The following is a 13,804-nucleotide window of genomic DNA, read 5'->3' as shown; positions in this document are numbered from 1 at the left end:
CATTGGTAGTGGAAGGGCGAGGGACCAAAGTCCAAGTGAAATTCTTATGAAGGGCAGAAAGTTCATCCTCCATGGCTGTCAACCGCTGAGGATGCTTCATAGCAGATTTGAATCTCTGAGGCTTAGTAACAGTATGCAAAGCAGTGAGAAGACCAGTAGGTTGAGCATGAACCAAGTGAAGGTATGAAAAACGGTAGAAAGGGGGGGTTTGAATAACGTTTTCAGTATAAAACTTCCACCTTAAAGATTTTGACAAATCTTTCGAGAACTTAAGTGCTAAAGATAAGAGATAGAAAAGCACACAAGGATTTTATCCTGGTTCACTTGATAAATCACTCAAGCTACTCCAGTCCACCCGTTAAGGTGATTTCTTCCTTCTTAGAATGAAGGCAATCCACTAATCAGGTAAGAGTTACAACTGCACTTGAAACCTACAAGTGACTAACAATTACACTGACTTAGCTCACACTAAGATTCACTCTCTTAGTCTTCTCTAGGATCCGATCAACCTTGATCTCCTAAAGGAACTAAACAAACTGTTTATCAAAGAATTGTTTACAAGAGATTTGCTTCTAAAAAGCTAATAGTAAACTCAATGAATTTCAGATGAAAGAAAACTTAGAAGAATTTAAGATTGTCTTGCGCGTATGTGAATGCTTCTTCTTCTTCTAACCGTTTCTTTCAGTCTTCAGCCTCTTTATATACTCCAAGGATTAGGGTTGAGCGATGCATGGGAAATGCTACCGTTGGAGGGCAGTTCTGGAAAATCCAGCTTCTGCTGTGGCTGAGAACGTTAGGTAGGTCGTCAGGAAGGTACAATAGCTTTTGTACTTGGATAGCGACGCGACCTTTAAACCTAGGAGACTTCTGATCAGGGGAATGCTTCATATTGGAACTTGTGAAGCCGGTTGATCAGAGTCAGAGGGAAAGCACAGATCCTCTGACCATTGTATCTTCTGATTCTGAACTCAGAGGGAAGAACATGGCCTTCAGAGTTTCTTGCTTCTGGACTTCAGAGTTTCCACTATTCAGCTTCTGGATCTTCAGAGTCTTCTACACCATCAGAACATCTGAACCTTCAGTGTTTCTTGGTTATCAGAACTTCTGGATCTTCAGAGCTTCTAGTGACTGAGTCCACATCAGAGTTTGTATAACTTCAGAACTTCTGAAGCTTTTCCACTGTTCATACTGAACATGGTGAATGCGAAAGCGTTGCTTGGGTCACTCTTTATACACAGTGCTTCTGATTCGTGTGAGATTGAGTTGAGGTCAGAACCTGCAAATAGCACACTCAGAAAAACACGTTAGAGTACCACAATTGTTCATATCAAAAGGTTAACTTGTAATCATCAAAACATAGAGTTGTACTACTAGATCAAAACTTGATCTTACAATCTCCCCCTTTTTGATGATGACAAAACTAAGATTTTTGATGAACAATTCTTAAACATTAAACTGAATTCACTCAGAGTTTAGAGATATAGAGTAAGACTTATCCTGATGTGAATAGTTTATCTTGCTCATTCTGAATTCAAGTCACTGCTTGATTCTGAGCTTAGCTCCCCCTGAATCTAATACTTGATGAAAACGTTAGTAAAGTCTAGATTCTGAGCTAAATGATATAAGAGTTCAGAGTGAAAAACTTATGACATAGATGAAAATCGAGTAATCAGAGCGCATAAGTAATCAGAGTCACGGACAGGGTATCAGAGTCTTGGGTATCAGAGTCAACTTATAATCACTTCAGAAGAAGTGAAATGTATTCCTTGTATTTGCCCAGTGACACATCTATGGTCATGAAGGTGGAACTCTTAAAATCTCCAAAAGAAAAATAAATCACACTAACACATCTTACACATCAAAAACTGGGTTTACTCCCCCTTTTTGTCATAAGCAAAAAGCTTGGGGTGTGAAAAACTTAGCTTGAAGTACAAGGTACTCCCCCTTAGAGAAGGTCTAAGTTTAAAGGAAAAGAAAACGATGCAAGAATCAGAGTTAGGCGAAATAAAGAGAAGAGTTAATGCAAGAGAAGAACGTTTACCACCGGTCAAGTGAGTAAAGAGAAGGGTCAGTTACCAAGAACTTAACCTCGAGAAACCGTAGGAGCATTAACTTTCAGAGAGAAAGTGAAGCCTATATAAAGCGTTGGAGAGAAAGGTAAGCTTCACACCTCGAACAATTTTCAGTAAGAAAATGGCATCATACATCGTAGCACTAGAAGAGCTGAGGAAGAAGGCCTTTGAGGAGGACTTGTTCCTTAACATCAGGCATCCAGAGGGGACAACGACCATCGCGGAGCTGACACGGACACTGCTGGAAGAGGACCTGCGTCCAGAGTTGGAGAGAGACCTGAGGGAATTTCTTGCCTTCGTTGAGGAGGTGCAAAAACTCAGCCGGCTTGAACTCAAGCTGCTGGAAGAAAAAGAAAGTTTGGAAGAGAAGCTCAAGACCGCAGAAGAGATTCTGGAGAGGAATGAGCGAAAGGACAGGCTCAACAACATCCAGCATGCACTGGAGCGTCTGGAGAAGGATAGGTCAGAGCAGCGCCAAGAGTGCAGAAGAATGAGAAGGGATCCTTCATTCTAGACTTAGGGAAAGAGTGTATGATGGAAACATAAAAATATGATGAATAAAAAGATTTTTGCAAACATATATATAGATATGCATATAGAATCACAAACGAACAAAGTAGAAAAAGTAAATAAAAAGAAAACAGAGTTTAACAAAAATAAAACAATGTTAAAGAAAAAGAAAAACGAAGAGATCCTAAAAACTAAGGTTTATCAGTTCGTCGCAGAAGTTCCATCATCATGTGCTTCATCTCAAACAGCATGGATTCATGAATGTCAAGACGCTGTTCCATGATGTCGAGTCTGGATGAGCTTGACGGAGCAGAACCGGAAGGAACATTCTGAGCAGCTTGAGAATCTGGAATGGAAGCAGAAGCAGCAGGAGTAAACACAACTGGTGCAAGTGCTTGGCATCTAAGAGCTTCAGCCTCAGCTTCAAGTCGCTCTGCCTCTAGTCTGGATTGTTCAGCTTGAGCTGCTGCTTGACGTGCAGCTTCTTCTGCTTGAGCTTTCTTTCTCTTGGCTTCTTCAATAGCTTCAAGAAGCTTGTGTCTCTGTTCTTGTTCATGAAGAGCCACCCTTCGAGCAAACCTTTGCTTTGCAGCCTCAATCCTCTGACTTCCCTCTGTATGCAGGAGCTGCATCATAATTGGAACTTGAGCCACCAGCCAAGTGCCCAGATTGTTCCACTCATCAGCCACACGTTCAGCATTCTCACTGAGGTCAGTCTGACCGTGCACATTGCGGAGCCTCAAAGAGGCTTCATGATAGAAAATATTGATGCACTCAGAGAGAGATGTGGGTCGGAGGTGAGTGTAAGGAATTATGGAGAGGTTGGTTTCAGGAGAGGCTGGGTGATTGCTGCTGTGAGCTTCAGAGGCACCTTGTGGAGAACCAATGTTAAACGTTTGAGCATTGGGTTCAGAGGTTCCAAGGTGAGGTTCTGAAGTTTCAACCAGAGGATGGGGTGATCTAACCGAGGATTGGTTAGACACTGATTGTTCGGGTTCAGGTTCTGGTTGAATAGGCTCTTGTTGGTCAGGGGCAGGGTGAGCTTGTTGAGCCAAAGGGTCTGCCTCTTGTAAAGGATTGGCCAAGATAGGTTCATCTGGGTCAACTAGACGTTCAGGTCTAGGGCCAGGATATCTCCTAGGGCTTGGACAAGTGAGGTAATGCTCTTCTAAGGTAGACACCTTTTCTTTTCTGACCTCCATGAATTTTCTAATGGATTCAGAGTTATTGGAGGGAGAAGAATCAGCAACATTGGTTGGGAAGGATACAGGTGTAAAGGCTGTGGAAGAGTCTGTATCCGTGGGTTTGAGAGCCAGACGTTCTGATGCTCTTGGGACAGAGTGATCAGAGGTTCTGGGCTCAGGTTCTGTGTGGGTAGGCTCTGGTTGTGCATGAATGATGGGTTCAGAAGATAAGGGGTTGTACTGAATTGTAATGGGAGAGGTAGGTTCTTCTGACCTAGAGGGTTGGTTCTGAAGCAAATTCCAGAGAGGTGCTTCAGTAGGAGAAGGTTGAAAGAATGAAGATCTTGGAGACTGTGGTGGAGAGGTGGGTTGAGCAGCTGTTGGGATTCAGGAATAGGAGTGAGGGGATTTGAGGAGTGTTTGAGCATGGCAGATATAGGGAGTGCATCAAATAAATTCAAATCATCATCAGAAGCAAGTGCAGACTTACTTGAATGTGCTGATGATCTAGTCACTCTGACAGGAGGTTCAGTCCTTCTGACCACTTCAGCAGCTGGTTCCACCCGAGTAGGCTTCACCACGATTCTGACCTTCTTCTTCTTCTTCTTAGGAGGACCATCCTCATTCTCACTATCATCACCATCATCAGGCTTTCTCTTCTTCTTTTTGACCAGAGGGACATCGGATTCCTCAGAAGATTCGTCCAGTAACATCTTCCTCTGAGCTTTCTTCTTGGGAGGAGAAGGAAACTCTGGAGCTGGCGGCAGTCTGCTGACGAAATCATCAAGATCAATTTCGAATCCTTGAGCCCTTAGGTCATCAACATAGCACCTAATGGCGTCAGGATTGTCTGCCTGTGTCCACAGAGGGTAGTCATTCAGAGGCATCCTTCTACTTCTGATCTCAGAAGATGTGTCTTCATGAGCAGGAGCAATCTTCTTCTGGACCAAACCCATCTTCTTCAGAGAATTTGCAGTGAAGACATCACTGACGATGGTGCTCAGATCCTCTACGCATCCAGCATTGACCAGATCTTGCACCAGGTTGCTTTCAATGAGAAAGTCTGAGAGCAGTCTCCCAAAGGGGATATATTTGATTGCTGACTTGATGGAGGCAGTGGTGCGAGACTTCCGGATGCATTCCTTCAAGTAGGAGAACAGGAAGTAGGGAAGACAGATCTTCTTCTGGTCTTGGATGAAGAACAACATCACCTTCTGGTTGAAGTTGATGTAGTCTGGAGAACTGCCCTTTGGTCTCTGGTTTATGCAGTGTAGCAAAATTTTGTGCCAGATCCTGAGCTTGGGATGAAGGTCCATCACCTTGTAACTCGTCTTGCCCGGTTTGTAAGTGGTGTACAGGGCCTGGTTGATTGTATCCTTGGTGCTGGGTTTCAGCTTCGATTCCGTGAGTTGGAAACGATACCCATAAGCAGTGTCTGCACCCAGCAAATTCACGAAAGACTTCTCTGTGATGATGATCTTTCTTCCGAGAATGTGAGATACCACCTGAGTATCATCGCAGTCGGCGTGCTTCCAGAATTCCTTGACTAATCTATCATACACCGGTCCTCGAAGTCTGTTGAAGTAATTTCCCCAACTTTGAGCTTGGACTTCAGGACGAAGATCATACCCATTTGTAGCCAGGTTGTCGAGGTCGAATCTCCATTCTGCCAGGACTTGGAGTTCCTCAGGAGCATATACACAGTGAACGGCACAGCCCCGTTCTGCAATTGGAACACTCTGGTCTTGAGCTTGACCTTGATCTTGTGTCGGATTCTCAGGACCCCTTTGACCCGTTGCTAGACCAACTACCATGTGAGGGAACTGGGGTGCATCTGCAGTAGATCTTCTGGTTTGTCTCACCATTTTTGAAGCGGTTGAAGGTTTGAGGTAGAAGATGAAGGTTGGAAGATGAAGAGAGATCGAGAGAGAAATCGAGAAAAGCGGTTTTTTTTTTTGAAAAGCAGAGAGAGCGAGAGTAAAAACCGGAGGTGAAAGAGATCGTGTGTGTATAGTGGGTTTTAACAAATAACCGTTGTTGATTCAAAAAGCACTTTAAGATCAACGGTTGAAAATTAAAGATAGGTAGTAACAGTAAATACACAAGTCACACACAGGAGAGAAGCACATCTACACGCAATCATAACAGACTGTCACACGGGCACAAGGAACTATGCATCAGAAATACTGACACACGTGTTGTTGTCTCAGCTTCAGAGTCAGTACCAGTGGGTACACACACTCTGATTGAGTTACCTTCTGGACTAGACATCTTCTGATCAAGAAGTATCATAGTCAGAGGTTCTGATCCATCTTCACTCTGGACAAAAGTCCATGTTTAGATTTTTCAGAATAAAATTAAATCTATCCTCTGCTAAGGGCTTTGTAAAGATATCTGCCCATTGATGGTCAGTATCAACAAACTTCAGAAGAAGTACGCCCTTCTGTACATAATCTCTAATAAAGTGATACTTTACCTCAATGTGCTTTGCCCTTGAATGCAAGATAGGATTCTTACTCAATGAGATTGCAGCAGTGTTATCACAATAGATTGGGATATTGCTCTCAAGGATCTGATAATCCTCCAGCTGATGTTTCATCCAGAGCATCTGAGTGCTGCATATTGCTGCTGAGATATATTCTGCCTCTGCAGTTGATAGTGCAATGGTTGATTGCCTCTTGCTTGCCCATGAGACTAGATTGCTTCCCAGAAATTGACAATTTCCGGAAGTACTTTTTCTTTCTGTTCTATCTCCAGCATAATCAGCATCACAGTAACCTGAAAGCTTATACTCTGATGTTTTCTTATACATCAAGCCAAGGTTAGTGGTGCCTTTCAGATACCTTAGGATCCTCTTAACATCAGTTAAGTGGGTTTCCCTTGGATCTGATTGGAAACGAGCACATAAATGAACACTAAATAGTATGTCTGGCCTAGATGCAGTTAAGTATAGAAGTGAACCTATCATGCCACGATAGAGCTTCTGACATACTTTACCACTTTTATCTTCTTTCTCCAGAATGCATGTAGGATGCATTGGAGTCTTGGCCACTGTAGATTCCAGCATATTGAACTTCTTCAGAAGTTCTTTAGTGTACTTGCTCTGATGGATATATGTTCCTTCTGGTGTTTGATCAACTTGTATTCCCAGAAAGTACTTTAATTCTCCCATCATACTCATCTCAAATTCAGCCTGCATCATCTCAGAAAATTCTTTGCATAGAGATTGATTAGCAGAACCAAATATAATATCATCAACATAAATTTGCACAATTAAGATATCATCTTTATAAGTCTTGCAAAAAAGAGTTGTATCTACTTTACCCCTTACAAACTCATTCTCCAGAAGGAATGAGCTAAGTCTCTCATACCATGCTCTGGGAGCTTGCTTCAGACCGTAGAGTGATTTCTTCAATTTGAACACATGGTCTGGTTTCTTCTCATCTTCAAAACCTGGGGGTTGATGAACATAGACTTCCTCTGAGATATAACCATTTAGGAAGGCACTCTTTACGTCCATCTGATGTAGAACTATGTTGTGATTTACTGAGAAAGAGATCAACAGTCTGATTGCCTCCAGTCTTGCTACTGGAGCAAATGTTTCAGTGTAGTCTATTCCTTCCTGCTGGCTGTAGCCTTGAGCAACTAGCCTTGCCTTGTTTCTGACTACATCTCCTTTCTCATTCAGCTTGTTTCTGAATACCCATTTCGTTCCAATAACATGGACACTCTCAGGCTTCTTCACTAAGCTCCAAACATCGTTCTTGGAAAATTGATTCAATTCTTCTTCCATGGCCAGAATCCAATCCTTGTCCTGAAGAGCTTCATCTATGGACTTGGGTTCAATTAAGGACACCAATCCTTTCAGACTGAGCAAGGTCTCTTCAGAGGGTCTGAAGGCAGATCTGGTTCTGACTGGTTCGTCTTTGTTGCCCAGAATCAATTCCTTAGGGTGAGCTGCAGTGATTCTGCTCTTCTTCAGAGTTTGTGAGTTAGAGGGACCAGCTTCTTCCTCTGGTTCATCTTCCTCTGGCTCAACTTCCTCTGGAGCTTTGCCTTTGTCAGAAACATTAATGCTTAAATCTGCAAACTTTTCAACTAGCTTTGACTGGTCAGAGTCAAGCTTATCGTCAAATCTAACATGAATAGATTCTTCAATAGTCTTAGCATCAGTATTATAAAATCTAAAACCTTTAGATCTCTCAGAGTAACCGAGCAATAGACACTTAGAAGACTTAGCATCAAATTTATGCAATCTATCCTTAGTATTGAGAACATAACAAACACAGCCAAAAGGATGAAAATAAGAAATGTTGGGTTTTATGTTCTTCCACAATTCATAAGGAGTCTTATTCAGAATTGGTCTCACAGAGATTCTGTTCTGAATGTAACATGCTGTATTTACTGCCTCTGCCCAAAAGTGCTTAGCCATGCCAGTTTCTTGGAGCATGGTTCTAGCCATCTCCTGAAGAGTTCTGTTCTTCCTCTCAACAACACCGTTTTGTTGAGGAGTTCTGGGACAAGAGAAATCATGTGCAATTCCATAGGAATCAAACAGACTCTCAAACTTGTCATTCTCAAACTCTCCACCATGGTCACTTCTGACACGCACAATCCTACAAGCCTTCTCGTTTTGCACTTGAGCAATGAAGGTAGAGAACACAGCATGAGACTCATCCTTGCGGGTTAGAAACTTTACCCATGTCCAGCGGCTATAGTCATCAACGATAACCATCCCATATCTCTTGCCACCTATAGACTCAGTTTTCACTGGTCCAAAAAGGTCGATATGCAGAAGTTCCAACGGCCTTGAGGTTGAGACAACATTCTTTGCCTTGAAAGGGACTTTTGTGAATTTGCCTTTCTGACATGCTTCACAAAGAGCGTCTGAAGCGAACTTCAGATTGGGTAAGCCCCTGACAGGGTTTAGCTTGATCAGCTGAGAAATCTTTCTCATACTGGCATGCCCTAACCGTCTATGCCATACCCACTGCTCTTCATTAACAGACAGAAGGCACTTCACATTCTGAGCCTCCAACTCAGATAATCTGATCTTATAAATGTTGTTCTTCCTCTTGCTGTTAAACAGAACAGAGCCATCGATTTGACTTACAGCCCGGCAGGACTTTTGATTGAATATAACATCATAACCCTTGTCAGCTAATTGACTTATAGACAATAAGTTATGTGTTAAGCCGTCTACCAATAACACATTATCAATGCATGGACTACTATCTACACAAATAGTACCAGTACCAACAATTTTACCCTTTTCATTTCCTCCAAAGCCAACTTCGCCTCCAGGCTTAAGTTTCAGCTCTCGGAACATACGCCTTTCTCCCGTCATGTGACGCGAGCATCCACTGTCCAGATACCATGATTGGTGTTTCAGTGGAGCTATCAAGGATATCTGCAACATAGATAATCTTGTCCTTAGGTACCCACTTTCTGGGTCCTTTCTTGTTAGTTACCCCAGAGGTTCTGATCACCTTGGGTGTCTCAACATGATATTTTAAAGGAATATTTGCCTGATGTTTAGTCATAGAGAAAGATCCCTTTTTAAGAGGGTTTTTAGCAACTTTAGCAGGTACAGGATCAGGCAATATGGTACCAGAGGGAACAAAGCAATCATACAAGGATTTAGCTTTAGACACAGAGGGCTCATTTCTAATTGGTTTAGAATAGCCAATGCCATGCATTCCGTTTCTGCTTACGCCATAGATCATTGAAGCCATTAAGCTTCTATCCACGCTTTTAGCTAGGAATCTTTGAAAAGACTTTTCATACTTAGATTCATTTCTACAATCAGAGGCATCACAGGCAACAATTTCCTCTAACTTAGCAATCTGGTTCTTAAGCACAGAGTTAGAATTGATCAAAGCATGATTATCATTTTTCAAATCAGAAATAATTTTCTCATGTTCAGAAGGAGTTTTGGAAACAGCAGATAAGTTCTTTTTCAGCTTCTTATGCTTAGACAATAAGGAGTTATACTTATCCATGATATCAGACAATGCATGTTTCAGTTCAGAGGTAGAGAAAGAAGCGAATACCTCATTTTCATCGTCTGAGTTAGGATCTCCTTCTGATTCTGAGTCAGAGTCAACAGCTTCCTTTGACTCTGCTCCTTTGTCTTTGACAATGACCATGAGTCCTTGGACTTCACCATCAGAGTCAACATCCTCTGACTCTGATTCATCAAATGTCACCATCAGACTCTTCTTCGTCTTGAAGTGCTTCTTTGGCTTCTTGTCCTTCTTCAACTTTGGACAATCACTTTTGTAGTGCCCAGATTCTTTGCACTCAAAACATGTGACTTCCTTGATTGAAGACTTCTTCTGGCCTGAGGACTCATACTTTCCTTTTGCCTTTCCAGAGCCTTTGAACTTGCTCTGCCTGTGCTTCCAGATGCGGTTGAGTCTCTTGGAGATCAGAGTCAGCTCATCTTCATCAGAATCTTCTGATGCTTCTTCAGATTCCTCTTCTTCAGCTTGAAGAGCTTTTGACTTCTCAACCTTAGCCTTTTCAGATTTGGATTTCAAGGCTATGGACTTTTTCCTCAGATCTTGCATCTCTGAGCGCTTCAGCTCATGGCATTTCAAAATGCTGATGAGTTCTTCTAAACTCATATTCTCAACGTCTCTCGTGAGCTCTATTGAAGTCACCAAAGGCATCCAACTTTCAGGAAGACACCTGATGACCCTTATGACATGATCTTTTGTTGTGTAGCTCTTGTTGAGAGGTCGTATGCCAGCTACAAGCAACTGAAATCTGGAGAACATTTCTTCAATGGACTCATTTGGCTCCATGATGAAGGATTCATACTTTTGGATCAAAGACAATGCCTTTGATTCTTTGACTTTCTTGTTTCCTTCATGAGACATCTTCAGAGATTCGAAAATGCCTTTCGCAAACTCACGATCTGTAATCTTCTGGTACTCTTCATAGGAAATAGCACTAAGAAGAATTGCTCTTGCTTTGTGATGTTGTGAGTACAGCTTCTTTTGATCTGCAGTCATCTCTGACCTTGGGATCTTCTTGCCATCTGCATCAACTGGACGCTCGTAGCCATCCACAATAATATCCCAGAGATCTGCATCGAAACCCAGAAAGAAACTTTCCAGTCTATCTTTCCAATATTCGAACCTTTGACCGTCGAACATAGGAGGCTTTGCATTGTAACCATCTCTTTGAGTTTCATTGGTGGTGGCAGCCATTGTTTTTCACACCGGCCCGGATCACTGAACACTGTTAGGTGTGGTAATCAGAACTTGCGCTCTGATACCAATTGAAGGTATGAAAAACGGTAGAAAGGGGGGGTTTGAATAACGTTTTCAGTATAAAACTTCCACCTTAAAGATTTTGACAAATCTTTCGAGAACTTAAGTGCTAAAGATAAGAGATAGAAAAGCACACAAGGATTTTATCCTGGTTCACTTGATAAATCACTCAAGCTACTCCAGTCCACCCGTTAAGGTGATTTCTTCCTTCTTAGAATGAAGGCAATCCACTAATCAGGTAAGAGTTACAACTGCACTTGAAACCTACAAGTGACTAACAATTACACTGACTTAGCTCACACTAAGATTCACTCTCTTAGTCTTCTCTAGGATCCGATCAACCTTGATCTCCTAAAGGAACTAAACAAACTGTTTATCAAAGAATTGTTTACAAGAGATTTGCTTCTAAAAAGCTAATAGTAAACTCAATGAATTTCAGATGAAAGAAAACTTAGAAGAATTTAAGATTGTCTTGCGCGTATGTGAATGCTTCTTCTTCTTCTAACCGTTTCTTTCAGTCTTCAGCCTCTTTATATACTCCAAGGATTAGGGTTGAGCGATGCATGGGAAATGCTACCGTTGGAGGGCAGTTCTGGAAAATCCAGCTTCTGCTGTGGCTGAGAACGTTAGGTAGGTCGTCAGGAAGGTACAATAGCTTTTGTACTTGGATAGCGACGCGACCTTTAAACCTAGGAGACTTCTGATCAGGGGAATGCTTCATATTGGAACTTGTGAAGCCGGTTGATCAGAGTCAGAGGGAAAGCACAGATCCTCTGACCATTGTATCTTCTGATTCTAAACTCAGAGGGAAGAACATGGCCTTCAGAGTTTCTTGCTTCTGGACTTCAGAGTTTCCACTATTCAGCTTCTGGATCTTCAGAGTCTTCTACACCATCAGAACATCTGAACCTTCAGTGTTTCTTGGTTATCAGAACTTCTGGATCTTCAGAGCTTCTAGTGACTGAGTCCACATCAGAGTTTGTATAACTTCAGAACTTCTGAAGCTTTTCCACTGTTCATACTGAACATGGTGAATGCAAAAGCGTTGCTTGGGTCACTCTTTATACACAGTGCTTCTGATTCGTGTGAGATTGAGTTGAGGTCAGAACCTGCAAATAGCACACTCAGAAAAACACGTTAGAGTACCACAATTGTTCATATCAAAAGGTTAACTTGTAATCATCAAAACATAGAGTTGTACTACTAGATCAAAACTTGATCTTACACCAAGGCATAACACAGATTCGACTTAAAAAATATCATTCTGAGAGCGAGGCCGCGGATGAGCAGCAACAGGAGCAAGTGGAACTTGAGCCACAACAGGAGGAGGAGTGGCGGTGAAGCAGGCGTAGCCTGAGTCACAACAGGACGGGTGATCGGCTGTGCTGGCGAAGGTAGTGCATCATCAGGAGGAACGGACATAGCAGTTAGGGCATCTGAGTCATCATAAGATGGACAAGACAGAGATCCAGTAGGTGGTGAATTATCCGAAACGACAAGAAGAATAGGTTGCGGAGATGGAGGAGGACCTGTAGCCAGTACATAAAAGGTAGAGACCACCAAGTCATTGGTTGAAGAGTGAGAATCTGCAAAAGGAAAGCAAAATTCCTCAAATTGAGCATGACGAAACACATAAGTCTGAGAAGTAGCCGGATCGAAGCATTTAAATCTCTTGTGGTGACTGCTGTAGCCCAAAAATATGCAAGGAGTACTCCGAGGGCTAAACTTGTTTTTCATGTAGGGGCGCAAGCACGGAAACACCCGACATCCAAAAGGATGAAAATTAGCATACATAGGCGCCACCTGAAACAGGAGCTGAAATGGAATCTAATTAGAGAGCACCTTAGAAGGGACACGATTAATAATATATATCGCAGTACTGAAAGCATCAACCCAGTAGTCAGTAGGAACATGCACGTGATACAACATAGCAAGACCAAGCTCAAGAACATGTCTGTGTTTCCGTTCAACCCGACAATTCTGTGCCCGGGTATGAGGGCAGGAAAAACGATGAAGCAAACCAGAAAAAGCAAACAAAGCCTGAACTTTGTTATTGGTGACCTCGGTGCCATTATCACTTTGAAAGACTTTGATTGACCGGGGAGAACTGATTTTCCACAAATGCTTTGAATCGAACAAGGACATCATAAAAGTCAGACTTGCGCTTCAATGGATAAAACCAAGTAAATTGGGAAAAATCTGAAGGTATGAAAAACACTAGAAATGGGGGGTTTGAATAGGGTTTTGAAGTAAAAATGGTTTCTTTTTAAGTTCACGTAAACTCTCGGTTTCAAAGGTAGAAGAGTAAAGAGTAAAGAGAGAAACACATAAGGATTTTATCCTGGTTCACTTGAACAAATCCTCAAGCTAATCCAGTCCACCCGTTAATGTGATTTCTTCCTTCATCGAATGAAGGTAATCCACTAATCAAAGGATGCTACAACTGCACTAGCAAACACCAAGACACACAAGTCTTAGTCTTCTCAAGGCTACTGACCTAACCGGTCCCTTAAGGAAATACAATCAAGATTTTGAAAGTTTGTGTTTACAAGAGATTTGCTTCTAAACAAGTCGAGTGTAAACAAAATAAGAACAATGAAGAAAAATATTGCTAAGAGATTTTCGCTTGAATGAAGGTTGTATTGCAATTTAGTGTCTTAGTTTTTTTCTTCCTTTCTTCGGCCTTTAAATACTTCAAGCACAAAGTGGTTTTTTCGTTGAGAGAATTTGTCCGTTGGAGGGTACTTCTGGAATTTCC

Source organism: Lotus japonicus, chromosome 3 (genome assembly GCF_012489685.1).
Source record: "Lotus japonicus ecotype B-129 chromosome 3, LjGifu_v1.2".
In the NCBI taxonomy this organism is placed as follows: domain Eukaryota; kingdom Viridiplantae; phylum Streptophyta; class Magnoliopsida; order Fabales; family Fabaceae; genus Lotus; species Lotus japonicus.
The sequence above is the reverse complement of the archived record's forward strand: the minus strand, read 5'-3'. Positions refer to the sequence as shown.